This window comes from Papio anubis, chromosome 9, assembly GCF_008728515.1.
Source record: "Papio anubis isolate 15944 chromosome 9, Panubis1.0, whole genome shotgun sequence".
Taxonomy (NCBI): domain Eukaryota; kingdom Metazoa; phylum Chordata; class Mammalia; order Primates; family Cercopithecidae; genus Papio; species Papio anubis.
Genome location: NC_044984.1, coordinates 101,981,853 through 102,001,522, shown reverse-complemented (window position 1 = coordinate 102,001,522; position 19,670 = coordinate 101,981,853).

The window sequence follows — 19,670 nt, the reverse complement described above, 5'->3', positions numbered from 1 at the left end:
GAGGAATGATAGCTACCAGTTACCAAGTGCTAGAGACTTAGACCACAAATAGATTTGACAGTGACAAAATCAGGTGTACAAAAATGAAACTTGATTTTTCTAGAACTGAAGTTAATTGGCATTTTCACAAGGACGAGCGCCATGAGGGTCTTGTTACCAACAGTATTGCCAACACCTGGCAGAGTGCCTGGCACAGCAAATTTCAGTAAATATTCGTTGAATAAATGAATAATATTAGAGTTCTAAACTGAAGTTCAAATACATTAGGAAGGCTAGGCGTGGTGGCTCAATCCTATAACCCCAGCACGTTGGGAAGTCGAGGTAGGTAGATCACCTGAGTTCGAGACCAGCCTGGCCAATGAAACTTCGTCTCTACTAAAAATAACAAAATTAGCTGGGCATGGTGGCACACGCTTGTAGTCCCAGCTACTTGGGAAGCTGAGGCAGGAGAATCGCTTGAACCTGGAAGGCAGAGGTTGCAGTGAGCAGAGATCGATCGTGCCACTGTACTCCAGTCTGGGTGACAGAGCAAGACTCTGTCTCAAAAAAAAAAAAATTTTTTTCAGGAAACTTGCCCAGTGTCACAGAGTTAGTAATCGCAAGATACTACCCCGACTCCTGAGATAGGATCCTGTCTGTCATGTGACACACGTTTTCTAGTAGAGTTGCTCATCAATTCATTCATTCGTTCCTTGGTCTGTCAGGACTCTATTGAATGCAATTGACAGCTAACCAACTCCAATTGCCTTGGGCAAGAAAGAGAATTTACATGCTTGGTAGCTCAAGAACCTACTGACGTAAATAGTTTCCGACATAGCTGGATCTAGGGGCTGAAGCCACTGTCATCAGGATTGGACCTCTCTCCCATATTTTGTCTCTGTCTTCCAATCTGTTCACTTAACTTTAAGCCATCAGCAGCTTCGGGCTTGCTGCATCTTTACTACTTGCAACCTCAGCAGAAAAAGCACTTGCATTTCTTTCTACTTCTCTCTTTCTCATTTGCCTCTTTGGTTCTGGAATGATCACTAGTCACTGTGGTCAGGAGGAGGTAATGATCTGCTTAGCAAAGCCTGAGCCTCATGCCCAGCCCTGGAGCCAGAGACAGAATTAGGTGTACAGGGAACACAGACTGTGGCAGCAAGAATTCTCTGGAGGAAACCTGGGGTGCTGCTGCGAGGAGGCAAGAACTGTCACCCATGCCATGCAACAGTTGTTTTCTTTGCCATCTTTATGCAGGACAGTTTGGGAGGCAGGGAGCTACAAAAATGAACATGACACAGCCTTTCCCTCCAAGGACTTTGTACTCCAATGTAGGATCAGAGGTTTATGGTCGAGGGAAAATTAAATAAGACGTGCAAGCAGATGTGGTTGTGACAGTCTGATTGGTGACTACTTCATTCTGTTCACCATCCAGTTGCTGGGTGGCAGCTGAGGTTTCTGACCATCTACCCTTTACCAGAAACTGCATTCCCTCAGTCCCCTCCCCCTGGATGCCACCACCATCACCACCTGTCAGAAAAACTCCTTTCCATGGACTTGAGTAGTTTTCTGCCACCTCTAGCTTCTGTGTAACAACTCAATGTTAAAGTGAAACTTCAACCCTATACGCTTTCCAACTCAAGTTCTACCTTGGTTTTCTGCTCCAGTCTGTCTCCAGATGACCAGCTGTGTGGTACCAGGGTCACAATCCCAGAAGTGAGGCTGGAGCAGTGTGAACAAGGAGACAGAGAAGAGGGGTGACAGGGAGCCAGATGATGCGGTCTTGCTGTGGGTGGATAGGGAGGCACAGGGCTGTGGGTCGGGGTGTAGGATGATGAATGACACCATTTGACTTAGGTTTCAGGTCATTCCAGCTCCCGCATGTGGAATGCAGGGGTGGGGGTGGTGGGGTGGGCAGAGTGAATGTGGGGAGAACTATGAGGAGGTCATTGCAGTAATCAAGGGGCAGATTCCGATGACTTGGACACGTGTTGCCTGGCTGTGGGATCGAGGGGAGTAGAGAAAGATGCCATCTCCTGATGGGAAAGTCTGTCAAGAATTTGTGGCTACATTTAATCTACCACAGCTGGGAAGACTAACGAGAAGAAGGAGGTGACTGACCTAAGACCACACATCATATAAGTGTCAAGATGGGGGACAGAGCCTGGGTTTTCCGACTTTAGTCCTGTGTGATTCCTTCCATACCCATGCCACCTTTTTTGGAAGGAAAGACAGAAATGTGTGCCCAGGGAAATGTGAAAGGCTCCACCAAAGCCCTGGATATAATGAAATCAATCACATCCTTGCCATCTCAAACCCCACCTGATATGGTGTGGCTGTGTCCCCACCCAAATCTCACCTTGAATTGTAGCTCCCATGATTCCCATGTGCTGTGGGAGGGACCTGGTGGGAGATAATTGAATCATGGGGGTGGTTTCCCCCATACTGTTCTCATCATAGTGAATAAGTCTCATGAGATCTGATGATTTTATAAGGGGAAACCCCTTTGTCTTCATTCTCATTTTTGCCCTTGCCTGCTGCCCTGTAAAACACGGCTTTCACCTTCCGCCATGATTGTGAGGTCTCCCCAGCCACGTGGAATTGTGAGTCCATTAAACCTCTTTTTCTTTATAAATTACCCAGTCTTGGGTATGTCTTTATCAGCAGCATGATACCCCACTTATGTGGCACTCACAGAGATTTCTGAGAGGACAGGGAAATGGACCAGACTGTTCATGAGAAGCAGAGGAAGGATGGGCTGGGCAAACGTTTTGATCTCTCCCTTTGTGATGCCAGAGGAGAAAAGAGGATCTGAGCATGGTTACTGGGCCCCCCCAGCCAGGCTTTGGCAGGTGTCAGTCACCATGTAGGTCAGGCTGAGTGGACACCGGTCATATGTTTGTCTTCTCCACTAGATGATCTTATCCATCTTAGCATGCCCAGGGACTGGGAGAGAGTACACGCCAAATAAATACTCAAGGAATAAGTGGAAGGTGACTTCTCAGACCTTGTTAAGGATAGGATGGTGTACTTGTTGCATGGCTGTGAGATTCATCACAGAAGCAAATAATTTGTTGCTGGAAGATAATTACAGCTCCTAAGTACTGCATTTAGTGTTGGATTCCCATGCCTGGCACAGAGTGGGTGCTGAGTAAATATTGAATGAATGAATGGATGAGTGAAACTTAATCCCTCAAGTATGAGCCACATTCATGCTCTTCAATAGAAAAAAAATAATAATTAAATTCTTGGGAACCCAAGAATGCAGAAGTGTGGCTCCACCTAGTGGACACTCCAGGATTATGCCTGAGTCCAGGCATTTTCCTTTCTTTCTTTTGAGAGTTTAGCTCTTGTTGCCCAGGCTGGAGTGCAATGGTGGGATCTCAGCTCACTGCAACGTCTGCCTCCCGGGTTCAAGCGATTCTCCTGCCTCAGCCTCCTGAGTAGCTGGGATTACAGCCATGCGCCACCACACCTGGCTAATTTTGTATTTTTAGTAGAGACAGGATTTCTCCATGTTGGTCAGGCTGGTCTTGAACTCCTGACTTCAGGTGATCTGCCCGCCTCGGCCTCCCAAAGTGCTGGGATTACAGGCTTGAGCCACCATGCCCAGCCTTTTATTTTTTTTTTTAAGACAGGGTCTCGCTCTGTCATCCAGGCTGGAGTGCAGTAGTGTGATCTGTGCTCACTGCAACCCCTGCCTCCTGGGCTCAAGGGCTCCTCCCACCTCAGCCTTCCCAGTAGCTGGGACTACAGGTGCGCACCACCATACCTGACTAATTTTTGTATATTTTGTAGAGACGGATTTCTAACATGTTGCCCAGGCTAATCTTGAACTCCTGAGCTCAAGAAAATCTCCTGCCTCTGCCTTCCAAAGTGCTGGGATTACAGGCATGAGCCGCCACACCTAGCCTATGCCTGGACCTTGAACATTTTTTTTACCACTTGTTTTGTTCTGTGTCTTCCCCAGTTGTTCCTGCTTTACCCACTTTGGCACAGACTACCGAGCATGGCAGTGTGGCCCTGCAGGTGGGCAGAAGCCTATCTGGAGCCCTGAAATGGGCAAGAAGTTGTAGGGGGCAGAGTGGACTAGATGAGTTGGCTTAGAGCTGCCGATGCTATGCACAGGACAGTGGACCAGGTGTGCTGAGGACTGTCACTAGTTTGCTATGTGGCCCTGGGCAGCCCACTTTCTCTCTCTCAGCCTCATTTTTATTATCTAGCAAGGCAGAGGCTGAGATCAGACACAGCTGTGATGACTGAGCCCTTACCTTGTGCCCCCGGGGCTAGTTCTCAGATTCCAACGCAGCCTCGCTTGACTGGTGGGGATGATTAGGCTTTAGATTAAAGTAAGGAGCCCAAGGCCTCACAGCTAATAAGGGTCAAAGCCTGGAGTTGAACTTGGATCTGCTTGACTCCAATGCCTGAACCACTCTTTATAGACTTTCTGAAGCCTTTCTATGATTCTACACATCTTCTTGAGTCTGCCTCTCTCCTTATGAGAGGATGTATATGAAAATGGCTAAGGGTGGTGGCCTCTGGAGCAGAACTTTCTCAGTTTGAATCCTGATTCAACTTACATACCTACTCCTGAGGTGCGTGACCTTGGGCAGGTCACTCAGTCACTCTCCGTTTCGGTTTCCCCATCTGTAAAATAGGAAGATGACAACAAAATGTTGCCATAAAAGTTTACACATGGCACACACCTGTAATCCCAGCACTCTGGGAGGCTGAGGTGGGTGGGTCACCTGAGGTTGGGAGTATGAGACCAGCCTGGCCAACATGGTGAAACCCTGTCTCTACTAAAAATATAAAAATTAGCTGGGCGGGATGACAGGCACCTGTAATTCCAGCTACTTGGGAGGCTGAAGCAGGAGAATCGCTCGAACCCAGGAGGCGGGGGTTGCAGTGAGCTGAGATTGCACCACTGCACTCCAGACTGGGTGACAGAGTGAGACTCCATCTCAATAAATAAATAAATAAATAAAAAATAAAAGTTTGTACACACGCACGTCACTTAGAATGCTACCCAACATATCCAGTTTTTATGTTTTAACTATACATAGTTATACATATATGTGTATAAACATGTAAGTACTTGTATGTTTTAACTATTATTTTCTGCCTCTGAACTTTTGTTGCTCCTTATGATAAAGCCTCAAAGAGCTGTAAATTTTTATCTTTAATATATTTCTAAGTAAGTATATTTATAGTTACGGAGACACACTGACAGGACTGAGGAAAAGAAAGCTTCCTTCAGGTTGTACCCTACTGTAAGGCAATCCTATCTCTAGGGCACTGTGAGTTAATATATAACTTGTATAAATATTGCAATTATATTGTGAATAGTACAAGTACATTGCATTCCATTAGTGGGGGGTAATGGGGTAATTTCTTACATGCAAATATTTATATTTCTTATGTGCAAATATTTAAAATAAATAGAAATTTTTATAATTTTATTTTGGCCTCTTTTTGTACTTTTGTACTTTTTTTTGAGTAGATTCCGGTTTCACCATTTTGGCCAGGCTGGTCGTGAACTCCTGACCTCAAGTAATCCTCCTGCCTCGGCCTCCCAGAGTGCCAGGATTACAGATGTGGGCCACCACACCCAACCTCTTTTTGCTTTTACAATTGGAGCCTCCGAGGCAGTTCCAAGATGGCCAAATAGGAACAGCTCTAGTCTACAGCTCCCAGCGTGAGCAACACAGAAGATGGGTGATTTCTGCATTTCCAACTGAGGTACCGGGTTCATCTCACTGGGGCTTATAGGACAGTGGGTACAGGACAGTGGGTGCAGCCCACTGAGCATGAGCCGAAGCAGGGTGAGGCATTGGGAAGCACAAGGGGTCAGGGAATTCCCTTTCCTAGCCAAGGGAATCTGTGACAGACAGCACCTGGAAAATCGGGTTGCTCCCACCCTAATACTGTGCTTTTTCAACAGTCTTAGCAAACGGCACACCAGGAGATTATATCACACGCCTGGCTTGGAGGGTCCCACACCCACGGAGCCTTGCTCATTTGCTAGCACAGCAGTCTGAGATCGAACTGCAAGGTGGCAGCGAGACTGGGGGAGGGGTGCCTGCCATTGCTGAGGCTTAAGTAGGTAAACAAAGCTGCCGGGAAGCTTGAACTGGAGGGAGCCCCCAGCAGCTCAAGGAGGCCTGCCTACCTCTGTAGACTCCACCTCTGGGGGCAGAGTGTAGCCAAACAAAAGGCAGAAGAAACCTCTGCAGACTTAAATGTCCCTGTCTGACAGCTTTGAAGAGGGTAGGGGTTCCAGCATGGAGTTTGAGGTCTGAGAACAGACAGACTGCCTCCTCAAGTGGGTCCCTGGCCCCCGAGTAGCCTAACTGGGAGGCACCTCCCAGTAGGGGCAGACTGACACCCCACACGGCCGGGTACCCCTCTGAGACAAAGCTTCCAGAGGAATGATCTGGCAGCAACCTTTGCTGTTCAACAATATTTGCTGTTCTGCAGCCTCCGCTGCTGATACCCAGGCAAACAGGGTCTGGAGTGGACCTCAAGCAATCTCCAACAGACCTGCAGCTGAGGGTCCTGACTGTCAGAAGGAAAACTGACAAACAGAAAGGACATCCACACCAAAACCCCATCTGTATGTCACCATCATCAAAGACCAAAGGTAGATAAAACCACAAAGATGGGGAAAAACAGCAGAAAAGCTGAAAATTCTAAAAATCAGAGTGCCTCTCCCCCTCCAAACGGAACGCAGCTCCTTGCCAGCAACAGAACAAAGCTGGACAGAGAATGACTTTGACGAGTTGAGAGAAGAGGCTTCAGACAATCAAACTTCTCCGAGCTAAAGGAGGAAGTTTGAACCCATTGCAGAGAAGCTAAAATCCTTGAAAAAAGATTAGATGAATGGCTAACTAGAATAACCAGTGCAGAGAAGTCCTTAAATGACCTGATGGAGCTGAAAACCATGGAACGAGAACTACGTGACGAATGCAAAAGCTTCACTAGCCGATTCAATCAACTGGAAGAAAGGGTATCAGTGACTGAAGATCAAATGAATGAAATGAAGCAAGAAGAGAAGTTTACAGAAAAAAGAGTAAAAAGAAATGAACAAAGCCTCCAAGAAATATGGGACTATGTGAAAAGACCAAATCTACGTCTGATTGGTGTAACTGAAAGTGACAGGGAGAATGGAACCAAGTTGGAAAACACTCTGCAGGATATTATCGAGGAGAACTTCCCCAACCTAGCAAGGCAGGTCAACATTCAAATTCAGGAAATACAGAGAACACCACAAAGATACTCCTTGAGAAGAGCAACTCCAAGACACCTAATTGTCAGATTCACCAAAGTTGAAATGAAGGAAAAAATCTTAAGGGCAGCCAGAAAGAAAGGTTGGGTTACCCATAAAGGGAAGCCCATCAGACTAACAGCAGATCTCTAGGCAGAAACTCTACAAGCCGGAAGAGAGTGGGGGCCAATATTCAACATTCTTAAAGAAAAGAATTTTCAACCCAGAATTTCATATCCAGCCAAACTAAGCTTCATAAGTGAAGGAGAAATAAAATCCTTTACAGACAAGCAAATGCTGAGAGATTTTGTCACCACCAGGCCTGCCCTACAAGAGCTCCTGAAGGAAGCACTAAACATGGAAAGGAACAACCGGTACCAGCCACTGCAAAAACATACCAAATTGTAAAGACCATCAATGCTAGGAAGAAACTGCATCAACTAACGAGCAAAATAACCAGCTAACGTCATAATGACAGGACCAAATTCACACATAACAATACTAACCTTAAATGTAAATGGGCTAAGTGCTCCAATTAAAAGACACAGACAGGCAAATTGGATAAAGAGTCAAGACCCATCAGTGTGCTGTATTCAGGAGACCCATATCACGTGCAGAGACACACATAGGCTCGAAATAAAGGGATAGAGGAAGATCTACCAAGCAAATGGAAAACAAAAAAAGGCAGGGGTTGCAACCCTAGTCTCTGATAAAACAGACTTTAAACCAACAAAGATCAAAAGAGACAAAGAAGGCCATTACATAACGGTAAAGGGATCAATTCAACAAGAAGAGCTAACTATCCTAAATAGATATGCACCCAATACAGGAGCACCCCGATTCATAAGCAAGTCCTTAGAGACCTAAAAAGAGACTTAGACTCCCACACGATAATGGGAGACTTTAACACCCCACTGTCAACATTAGACAGATCAATGAGACAGAAAGTTAAAAAGGATATCCAGGAATTGAACTTAGCTCTGCACCAAGTGGACCTAATAGACATCTACAGAATGCTCCACCCCAAATCAACAGAATATACATTCTTCTCAGCACCATATCACACGTATTCCAAAAATGACCACATAGTTGGAAGTAAAACACTCCTCAGCAAATGTAAAAGAACAGAAATTATAACAAACTGTCTCTCAGACCACAGTGCAATCAAACTAGAACTCAGGATTAAGAAACTCACTCAAAACTGCTCAACTACATGGAAACTGAACAACCTGCTCCTGAATGGCTACTGAGTACATAACAAAATGAAGGCAGAAATAAAGATATTCTTTGAAACCAATGAGAACAAAGACACAACATACCAGAATCTCTGAGACACATTTAAAGCAGCGTGTAGAGGGAAATTTGTAGCACTAAATGCCCACAAGAGAAAGCAGGAAAGATCTAAAACGGACACCCTAACATCACAATTAAAAGAACTAGAGAAGCAAGAGCAACACATTCAAAAGCTAGCAGAAGGCAAGAAATAACTAAGATCAGAGCATAACTGAAGGAGATAGAGACACAAAGAACCCTTCAAAAAATCAATGAATCCAGGAACTGGTTTTTTGAAAAGATCAACAAAATTGATAGACCACTAGCAAGACTAATAAAGAAGAAAAGAGAGAAGAATCAAGTAGACACAATAAAAAATGATAAAGGGGATATCACCACTGATCCCACAGAAATACGAACTACCATCAGAGAATACTATAAACACCTCTACGCAAATAAACTAGAAAATCTAGAAGAAACGGATAAATTCCTGGACACATATATCCTCCCCAGACTAAACCAGGAAGAAGTTGAATTCCTGAATAGACCAATAACAGGCTCTGAAATTGAGGCAATAATTAATAGCCTACCAGCCAAAAAAGTCCAGGACCAGACCGATTCACAGCTGAATTCTACCAGAGGTACAAGGAGGAGCTGGTACCATTCCTTCTGAAACTATTCCAATCAATAGAAAAAGAGGGAATCCTCCCTAACTCATTTTATGAGGCCAGCATCATCCTGATACCAAAGCCTGGCAGAGACACAACAAAAAAAGAGAATTTTAGACCAATATCCCTGATGAACATCAATGCAAAAATCCTCAATAAAATACTGGCAAACCGAATCCAGCAGCACATCAAAAAGCTTATCCACCATGATCAAGTAGGCTTCATCCCTGGGATGCAAGGCTGGCTCAACATACACAAATCAATAAATGTAATCCAGCATATAAACAGAATCAAAGACAAAAACCACATGATTATCTCAATAGATGCAGAAAAGGCCTTTGACAAAATTCAACAGCCCTTCATGCTAAAAACTCTCAATAAATTAGGTACTGATGGGACATATCTCAAAATAATAAGAGCTATTTATCACAGACCCACAGCCAATATCATACTGGATGGGCAAAAACTGGAAGCATTCCCTTTGAAAACTGGCACAAGACAGGGATGCCCTCTCTCACCACTCCTATTCAACATAGTGTTGGAAGTTCTGGCCAGGGCAATCAGGCAGGAGAAAGAAATAAAGGATATTCAATTAGGAAAAGAGGAAGTAAAATTGTCCCTGTTTGCAGATGACTTGATTGTATATTTAGAAAACCCCATCATCTCAGCCCAAAATCTCCTTAAGCTGATAAGCAACTTCAGCAAAGTCTCAGGATACAAAATCAATGTGCAAAAATCACAAGCATTCTTATAAACCAATAACAGACAAACAGAGAGCCAAATCATGAGTGAACTCCCATTCACAATTGCTTCAAAGAGAATAAAGTACCTAGGAATCCAGCTTACATGGGATGTAAAGGACCTCTTCAAGGAGAACTACAAATCACTGCTCAATGAAATAAAAGAGGACACAAACACATGGAAGAACATTCCATGCTCATGGATAGGAAGAATCAATATTGTGAAAATGGCCACGCTGCCCAAGGTAATTTATAGATTCAATACCATCCCCATCAAGCTACCAATGACTTTCTTCACAGAATTGGAAAAAACTGCTTTAAAGTTCATATGGAACCAAAAAAGAGGCCGCATTGCCAAGACAATCCTAAGCCAAAAGAACAAAGCTGGAGGCATCATGCTACCTGACTTCAAACTATACTACAAGGTTACAGTAATCAAAACAGCATGGTACTGGTACCAAAACAGAGATATAGACCAATGGAACAGAACAGAGCCCTCAGAAATAATACCACACATTTACAAACATCTGATCTTTGACAAACCTGACAAAAACAAGAAATGGGGAAAGGATTCCCTATTTAATAAATGGTGCTGGGAAAACTGGCTAGCCATACGTAGAAAGCTGAAACTGGATCCCTTCCTTACACCTTATACAAAAATTAACTCAATATGGATTAAAGACTTAAATGTTAGACCTAAAACCATAAAATCCCTAGAAGAAAACCTAGGCAATACCATTCAGGACATAGGCATAGGCAAGGACTTCATGTCTAAAACACCAAAAGCAATGGCAACAAAAGCCAAAATTGAGAAATGGGATCTAATTAAATTAAAGAGCTTCTGCACAGCAAAAGAAACTACCATCACAGTGAACAAGCAACCTACAGAATGGGAGAAAATTTTTGCAATCTACTCATCTGAGAAAGGGCTAATATTCAGAATCTACAAAGGATTCAAACAAATTTATGAGAAAAAAAAACAACCCCATCAAAAAGTGGGTGAAGGATATGAACAGACACTTCTCAAAAGAAGACATTTATGCAGCCAACAGACACATGAAAAAAAGTGCTCATCATCACTGGCCATCAGAGAAATGCAAATTGAAACCACAATGAGATACCATCTCACACCAGTTAGAATGGCAACCAGATGCTGGAGAGGATGTGGAGAAATAGGAACACTTTTACACTGTTGGTGGGACTGGAAACTAGTTCGACCATTGTGGAAGACAGTGTGGCAATTCCTCAAGGATCTAGAATTGGAAATACCATTTGACCCAGCCATCCCATTACTGGGTATATACTCAAAGGATTATAAATCATGCTGCTATAAAGACACATGCACACGTATGTTTATTGTGGTACTATTCACAATAGCAAAGACTTGGAACCAACCCAATGTCCCTCAGTGATAGACTGGATTAAGAAAATGTGGCACATATACACCATGGAATACTATGCAGCCATATAAAAGGATGAGTTCATGTCCTTTGTAGGGACATGGATGAAGCTAGAAACCATCATTCTCAGCAAACTATCTCAAGGACAAAAAACCAAACACCGCATGTTCTCACTCATAGGTGGGAATTGAACAATGAGAACACTTGGACACAGGGTGGGGAACATCACACACCAGGGCCTGTCATGGGGTAGGGGGAGGGGGGAGGGATAACATTAGGAGATATACCTAATGTAAATGACGAGTTAATGGGTGCAGCACACCAACGTGGCACATGTATACATATGTAACAAACTTGCATATTGTGCACATATACCCTAGAACTTAAAGTATATAAAAAAAATAGACTGGATGAAGAAAATGTGGTGCATATACACCATGGAATACTATACAGTCATAACAAACAATGAGATCATGTCTTTTTCGGGAACATGGATGGAGTTGGAGGCCATTATCCTTCTCAAGATAATGCAGGAACAGAAAAACAAATATCGCATATTCTCACTTATAAGTAGGAGCTAAGTGATGAGAACACATGGACATATAGAGGAGAGCAACACACACTGAGGCCTATGGGAGGGTGGAAGGTAGGAGGAGGGAGAGGATCAGAAAAAATGGCTAATAGGTACTAGGCTGAATACCTGGGTGACGAAATAATCTGTACAACAAATATTCACGACCACAAGTTTATGTAACCAACCCGCACTTGTAGCCCTGAACTTAAAAGTTTTTTAAAAGGCTGCAAAAAAAAAAAAAAAAAAAAAAAAAAAAAGGAAAAGACACTTGTACTGTATTTCCACCATATGGAGGACACAATGAGAAGGGGCTGTCTACAAGCCAGGAAGAGAACCCTCACCAGCAACCAAACCAACCATGCTGGCACTCTGCTCTCAGACTTCCAGCCTGCCTCCAGAACTGAGAGAAAATAAATTTCTGTTGTTTAAGCAATAATAATAATAATAATAATAATAATAATAATAATAATAGGAGCCTCCAAAATGTATGTGACCTGGGTTTCTCTTGACCTCCCAGAAGCCGTAATCTAGGTCAGAGGACCAGGATTAGAAGAAGCTAAAAACCCTAGAAATCCCTCTGAAGGGCCGAAGTGTCAATACCTGAGCTCTGATGTCATAAAGCGCCCTGGGGTGACAAAACCGAATGGGACTGGACTTGGCTCTGGAATGCAGCACAATCTAGCTCATCCCAGAGGCTGTTGATGTTGCTTTTCCTGTGGTTGGAGAAACCATGGAGGAAGTGCTGGCCCCTATTCCTTCAATATTACTGTGAATATTCCTGTGCTTTGCAGTGAATGGAGGCTCAACCCCATCTCCCAGAATAGAGCTTCTTAACCTCAGCACTACTGACATTGGGACTGGAGAATTCTGGGTTGTAGGGGACTGTCCTGCACCGTGTAGGATGTTCAGCAGCATCCCTGGCCTCTGCCCACTAGTAGCACCCCATTGCCAGCTGTGACAACCGAACACATCTCTAGACATTGCCAAATCTTCCCCAGTACAGAGCCACTGCCCCAGAAGAAATAGAAAGACTCATGAGGCAGGTGGTTTGCTAAACTTTTTCCAAGTAATGTGACTAGTCTCCCCTGGTCTGATACTTTAGTGAAAGCCGTGATGATGTTGTATATAGTGGTAGTGGTGTCGGGGGCGGGGGAGAGGTTGGCCTTTTATTATCTGGATAATTGATCAGTCCTTCTTCATGCCATGTTGTAGACAGGACCATGGTCTCCTTTGGATGAAAAGAAACACTTTTTTTGTACTACTGAAAAAGTCATGTTTCATTAATAGGATGACAGGGACATAACCTAAAGGCTGAAATCTTAGGAGTTTGGGGCATTCTGTAAAACTCGATTTCTTATTATTACTTTTATATTCTCAGAGGACATTTCTAAGGAAGACATTTCAAATTGTGACTTTTGCCCCCTAGATGTACCATTCAGAAGTCCCCCTTTAAGCTGTCTTCATCCATCTGGGCTGCTCTCACAAAAATGCCATAGACGGAGTGGCTTAAACAACAATTTATTTGTCACGGTTCTGGAGCTGGGAAGTCCAACATCAAGGCACCAGCAGATGAAGTATCTGGGGAGAGCCTGCTTCCTGGTTCATAGACTGCTGTCTTCTCACTGTGTCCTTCCATGGCAGAAGGGGCGAGGGAGTTCTCTGGGGTCTCTTTTATAGGGGCACTAATCTAATTCTTGTGGACTCCACTCTCATGACCTAAGCATCTCCCAAACACCCCATCTCCTAATACCATCAAATTGATGATTATGAATTTTGGGGGGACACAGACAGTCTATAGCATAAGCCATACAAAAACTTCCTTCTCTTTAATCCCTTTCTCTGCTGTTTCCCCTTCGTGGCCCATCTGTCCTACTTTGGGCACAAGCTGGTTTTGGCAAACCTCACACATGTGTATGTGCTTTTAGAAAAAGCCCTTAACCTTCTGTGTCATCATTCTCCAGAATGGAATGGTTTTTGTCTAATGATTGGTAAAGAAGCTATTCATAAAGTTGTCAGCAGAAGCAGGTGGCTGGAAAGGGTGATTGCTTGCACAGTGCTCTAAAGCTTTTTCACAGCGTTCCCCTGGTGAGAGACAGCAGGGGAAAAAAACATCTAATGGGTAAGGTAATTTAACAGACATTCATAGTGGGCTTGAAAAACATCTCATACCTCTAGTCAGAGGGGAAATCATTGGCAATAGGTGGGTGCACAAATGACTTTCAGAAAATGCCTCAGAGAACATGGAGTTCTTAAAATGACTTATTACAGATAAATACAAAAACATTAAGGATCTTACCTGAGTCCTGACCATATATATAGATGATCTCTTTTTTTTTTTTTTTTTTTTTTTGAGAGTCTCGCTGTGTCATCCAGGCTGGGGTGCAGTGGTACGATCATGGCTCACTGCAGCCTCAACCTTCCAGGCCTAAGCAATCCCCCCACTTCTCCCACATCAGCTTCCCAAGTAGCTGGGACTACAGGTGTGCACCACCACACCCAGCTAATTTTTTATTCTTTTGTAGAGATGGGGTCTTACTATGTTATCCAGGCTTGTCCCAAACTCCTGGGTTCAAGCAATCTGCCTGCCTTGGTCTCTCAAAGTGCTAGGATTACAAGCATGAGGCACCACGCCTGTCCTAGATGGTCTTTTTTTTTTTTTTAGGTATTGTTTCAAGTATCCTCTGAGAGAGAGGAGCAGAAGAACCCGATACCATCGCAGTGACCTGGGAGAACAGAGCAGTCCTCCTCAGACCTCAGTGTGCTCAGCACTCGGCCTCTAGTTAAAATGCAGATTCCATGGTAGTAGGTCTGGAATCGAGGCTGAGATTCTGCATTCCCAACAAACTCGCAGTGATGCGGAAGCGACTGTCCGGCTCCACTTTGGAAAGCGAGGAAGTCGAGTACTTATTTGGGGAAAAGCCACAAATGCTCACAGGGATGGAGAAGCAGTGACCCAGCAGAGAAGTTACTTACCTTGCCCAAAGTTGCAAACAACAGTGAGAGTGAGCGAGATCTGTGGCTGGCGCTCCTGGTTCCTGAGCCCGTGTTCAAGTCTAGTTGATGCTGTTTCCCTCATTCCAAGTACAAGGAGTAGCTGCTGCACGGTAACCTCCCCATCGGACAATGAAAGGATTTTACGCCCCACTTCAAGCTGCATCCTACCCAAAACTACCTAAGGAGCCATTACCCTTCTTTAAAGGCAACTGCGTGACCACTTAGGAGTGAAATAACTCCACACAATGAGCCAGAACCATCCAACTCAAGGCTGGCATTCCTGAAGGCTTGCACTGGGAGGAGCCCACTCTGCCGCTCAGCCCTGAGTCCACAACCCCAGCTGCAAGTTGCTCAATGTCCTGACCTCCTGCTGCCTCGACATCAGAGCTATTTACCGATTTCCTCTCTTTACTGAAACAGCCACCACCACAACAACAAACTTCTGATGATCTGGGGTTTCCCAATCTGCCCTCGCACTTTTGCTCCCCAAGAATCCAGTGCTGTATGAACAGTGGGAAATGGAAACAATGGAAGCATGTTTCAGCTGAAACTGGCACAATTAGGAAAAAACCACCAACCACAAAAAAAACTAGAATGCCTACATTAGCTTGGGGATTTTTTGGTGCTTTATTCTTAAGACGCTTTTGAAAGGTTGCAGCTAAAAGTAAAATTTGTTTTGGTGGCATTCTCAGCAACAGAAAGCAAAGGAATGTCTTGTCCTCCCCACGGAAGTAAAAAGAAGGAGCCCAGTTGCTGCTCTGCAGAAAGTGGCCAGAGAATTTGCCTTCTCTGTCCTTAGAATGAAGAGCGTCAAGGCAGCCTTCATTTGCAGGCTTTGCAGGACTTTGCTGATATAAAAAGCCTTAGAAGCCGTTGAGTCTTTGAAGTCTTTCTTGACTCTAACAGGAGGCTAAAAGCCAAGTCTCTCGAATTCAGATTGTTCCCCGGGCCTGGAAAGAGACTGAAATCCAGCTTGGTGGTCACCCAACCACACGTGCTCCACCACACCCTGCGGGAACAGAGTGAGACCCGGAGGCCAGCAGACGGCCTTTTGGGGGTGTGTCCCTGGCAAGTGAGGTGCCTCACTGAGTGACTGTTTGGGGTGAAATCAGCCTTTAGGGAACATTTCTCAGATACTTTTCTTGCTTTACCAAATGAGGCTGAGCACCCAGATTGGTGGGACCTTGGCCCAATGAAAGCCAAAAGTCCGAGTTAGTGTATTAGTACAGAGAGAAACAAAGTAAGTATGAAGAAAAAAGTATTTTAAAAATCTGAGTTAGGAAAGGTGCAGACTCAGATAAAAGAAGCAAAATGGGTCAGTCACATCTCCTGTTGAACCCAGTGCCCAGCTGAGCTTGACCATGACAATCAGTAACCGTGGACCCACCTGCCAGAGGTGCCTGGCCATCCTGGGTGGTGGGTCCTCAGTGGCCGTCTGTCCCCACTCCTGCCCCCTCACTTCACATCAAAAGAGTTGGCTTGGCAGCAACTAAGCCCCCCAGGCTGTGTCTGTGTGTCAAGGAGCAGCTCGAGGGACCCCATCTTCCACACCTCTGTGTCCCCTCTGTGTCCTCAGTCCCATTAAACATTGATGTATCTACATTGAATCCTCATGCCACCTACTATCTCTTTCTCCCCCAAACAATAATCACCAAAAAAATGACATCCAGAACAAGTAGACCGGTCATTACAGTTCATCACAGATACACATGACTAACATTTGTCTTAGCCCAGAAAGCTCTTTCTTCCTCCTTCTCCTTTTTTCTTTTTTTTCTTAAAGACAGGGTCTCACTATGTTGCCCAGGCTGGCCTCGAACTCCTGGGCTGAAGTGAGTCTCTTACTTCAGCCTCCCAGTATGTTGGACTACAGGCACATGCCCCCACACCCAGCTGATCATATTTTTTATTATTATTGTTTTTTGAGACAGGGTCTCATTCTGTCACTCACCCTGGAGTGATCTTGGCTCACTGCAACCTCTACCTCCTGGGCTCAAGCCTCCTGAGTAGCTGGGCCTATAGGTACCCGCCACCATGCCCGGCCAATTTTTTTTTTTTAATTTTTTGGTAGAGATGGGGTGTCACTTTATTGCCTAGGTTGGTCTCAAGCTCTGGGCTCGAGCAATCTGCCTGCCTTGGCTTCCCAAAGTGCTGGGATTACAGATGTGAGTACTGTGCCTGCCTTGATCATATTTTTCAAAGCAGTGGAGAGGGGAGGCGCATCTTATTCACTCCCCTCTCTCTTTAGAGCAGGCATTGTAACTGAAGAGGCACCGCAAAGAGTTGGGCTTAGAGGTCAGGTCAGCCTAGGTCCACATTCCCTCTCGGCCACTTTTTAGCCTTGTTGCCTGCACCTCAGTTTCCCTATCTGTAAAAATGGGAATCAAAATTCTTACCATATAGGATTTATTATGAGAAGTAAGATAAAGGCATAAAGAGGAGCACAAAATATAAAGGAATGGAAAACAGCAGCCTCCCATGTACTGAAAATCGCCCATGATGTTTCAGCCACGTAGAGGCGTCTCCGACGCAGCACACAGAGGCACGGTGTTCAGGCATCGTTTCCATTGCCTCTGGGATGAAATGTGACAACTGGCTGACAGTCACATAGTCACATTCCCTCCCGAAGAGCTCAGAGCAGGAGATGAACAAAATGCTGGGGTCCTAGGGGACTCTGGGGAATGAGGCTGTCAAGAGAGTGCCGCGAATCAAACTGGAGCCTGGTGGATGAATCCTCATACTCCACAGTGGAGTAAGAGTACAGCCAGTAGGCTACCTCAGGCTGATGGCTTACAGAGCCACTGCTGGCCTTTGGGGACCTGAGGCTGCTGGGGAGGTGGAATTAACCAATCCATGATAAAATTGGAGGCGGCCATGTCCAGGGCACAGAAAATCCCTCTCTTGCCTCTTGCTTCTCCCTTCATTTTGACAGAGTTCTCCCTTCCACCATTGCTGCACAAGTGTCTCTCTGTCACCTGTCGTGTTAATGCAATGACATTCCCATTCTGCAGGAGGGGAGACTGAGGCTGACAGGAGACCTCACTCACCAGCCACTTGTGCCAAACTGATGCATGACTCATGGGTTTTCTTTGTTGAGTCTGGTTTAAAAAAATGCATATCAGACATGGTGGACGTGTGCAAATTCACATACCTGAATTTCATCCTACTCTCAAAAATGGCCTTTCCCCAACTTGACCATTTTACTGAAATGCATTTTTTTCTTTATAAAAAGAAGTCCTACTTTTCAGTGACCAAATTGCTTCTAGCTACTTTTTCTCTTCCCAGCTGGTAAGGTTTTGTGGACAATTTTTCTTGCTTCTGTATTAGATAAGTAAGAATAATGAATTGATCTGTTGCCTCACAACCTGATGAAGATAAATAGGGTGGTGTGCTGTAATAAAATGCAGCAGTGGCCAACAAATGAAGACTGGGAGGTCATTACAAATTCTACATAAGCTATATCAAGATTGATATCCATTTTCTGAGGCCAAATAGATGATGTGTATCAGAAGGAGGGAACTAATAATGACAACGCCCCTGAGTTGTAAGGAACCTGTAAATTCTACCCTCCCTTTATTGCTTGAATGTCTATCGAGGGGTTGGCTAGCATTTTCTGGAATGGCTCCTGTCATGGAGAACTCACTACTACCTCTTCATTCCATCTTTGGAAGGCATTGCTCTGACTGTTAAAAGTTCTTATTTATACTTAGGTGAAATCTAAATCCTTCAAGGGTCTGTCACTGGGACAGCTCTTATCTTTGTTATCATACTGAACAAGGTAGTTCCTTTTTCTTTTCTTTTCTTTTCGGTGGGGATCTCGCTCTATTGCCCAGGCTGGGGTGCAGTGGCATGATTGCTGCTGACTGCAGCCTCTACCTCCCAGGCTCAAGTGATCCTCCCACCTCAGCCTCCAGGGTAGCTGGGACTACAGGATGAACCGCTGCACCTGGCTAATGTTTTTAAAATTTTTTGTAGAGATGGGGTCATACTATGTTGTCCAGGCCAGTCTTGAACTCCTAGAAACAAGCAAACTTCCTGCCTCAGCCTCCCAAAGTGTTGGTATTACGGGCAGAAGCCACCACACTCAGCCTGATTCCTCTTATCTATAAGGCCTCTTCTGCTGTTTGAAGACAACTAAAATTAAGATGGTCACCCAAGTCTTTTCTCCTACAGGCCAAATATCCCAGTTCCTTTGGCTGTTCTTTTTTTTTTTTTTTTTTTTCTTTTTGAGTCTCGCTCTGTTACTCAGGCTGGAGTGCAGCAGCATGATCTTGGCTCACTGCGACCTCCGCCTCCTGGGTTCAAACGATTCTCATGCCTCAGCCTCCAAGTAGCTGGGATTCCAGGTGCCTGCCACCATACCTGGCTAATTTTTGTATTAGTATTTTGTATTTTTGTATTAGTAGAGATGAGGTTTCATCATGTTGGCCAGGCTGGTCTCAAACTCCTGGCCTCAAGTGATCCACCCACCTCGGCCTCCCAAAGTGCTGGGATTACAGGCATGAGCCACCATGTTCGGCCTCTTTGGCTGTTCTTTCACCTTTGGTTACTTCCTTCTGATGAGGCTGCAATTTCTCTGTGACTTTCATCAAGCACAGGGGACATTTGTCATGTTCATGGCTACCCATCATCTTTCTATATTTGTAGAAATCACACAGTACGTTTCCTATCTCCCTAACGTAGCGGCGAGAACTGAAACTGCCAGCCTCCCCGGCAGCTAAGGTGCAGGCATGTGACCTAGGTTCTGCCTGTCAGATGTGGATGTACCCAGTGAAATTT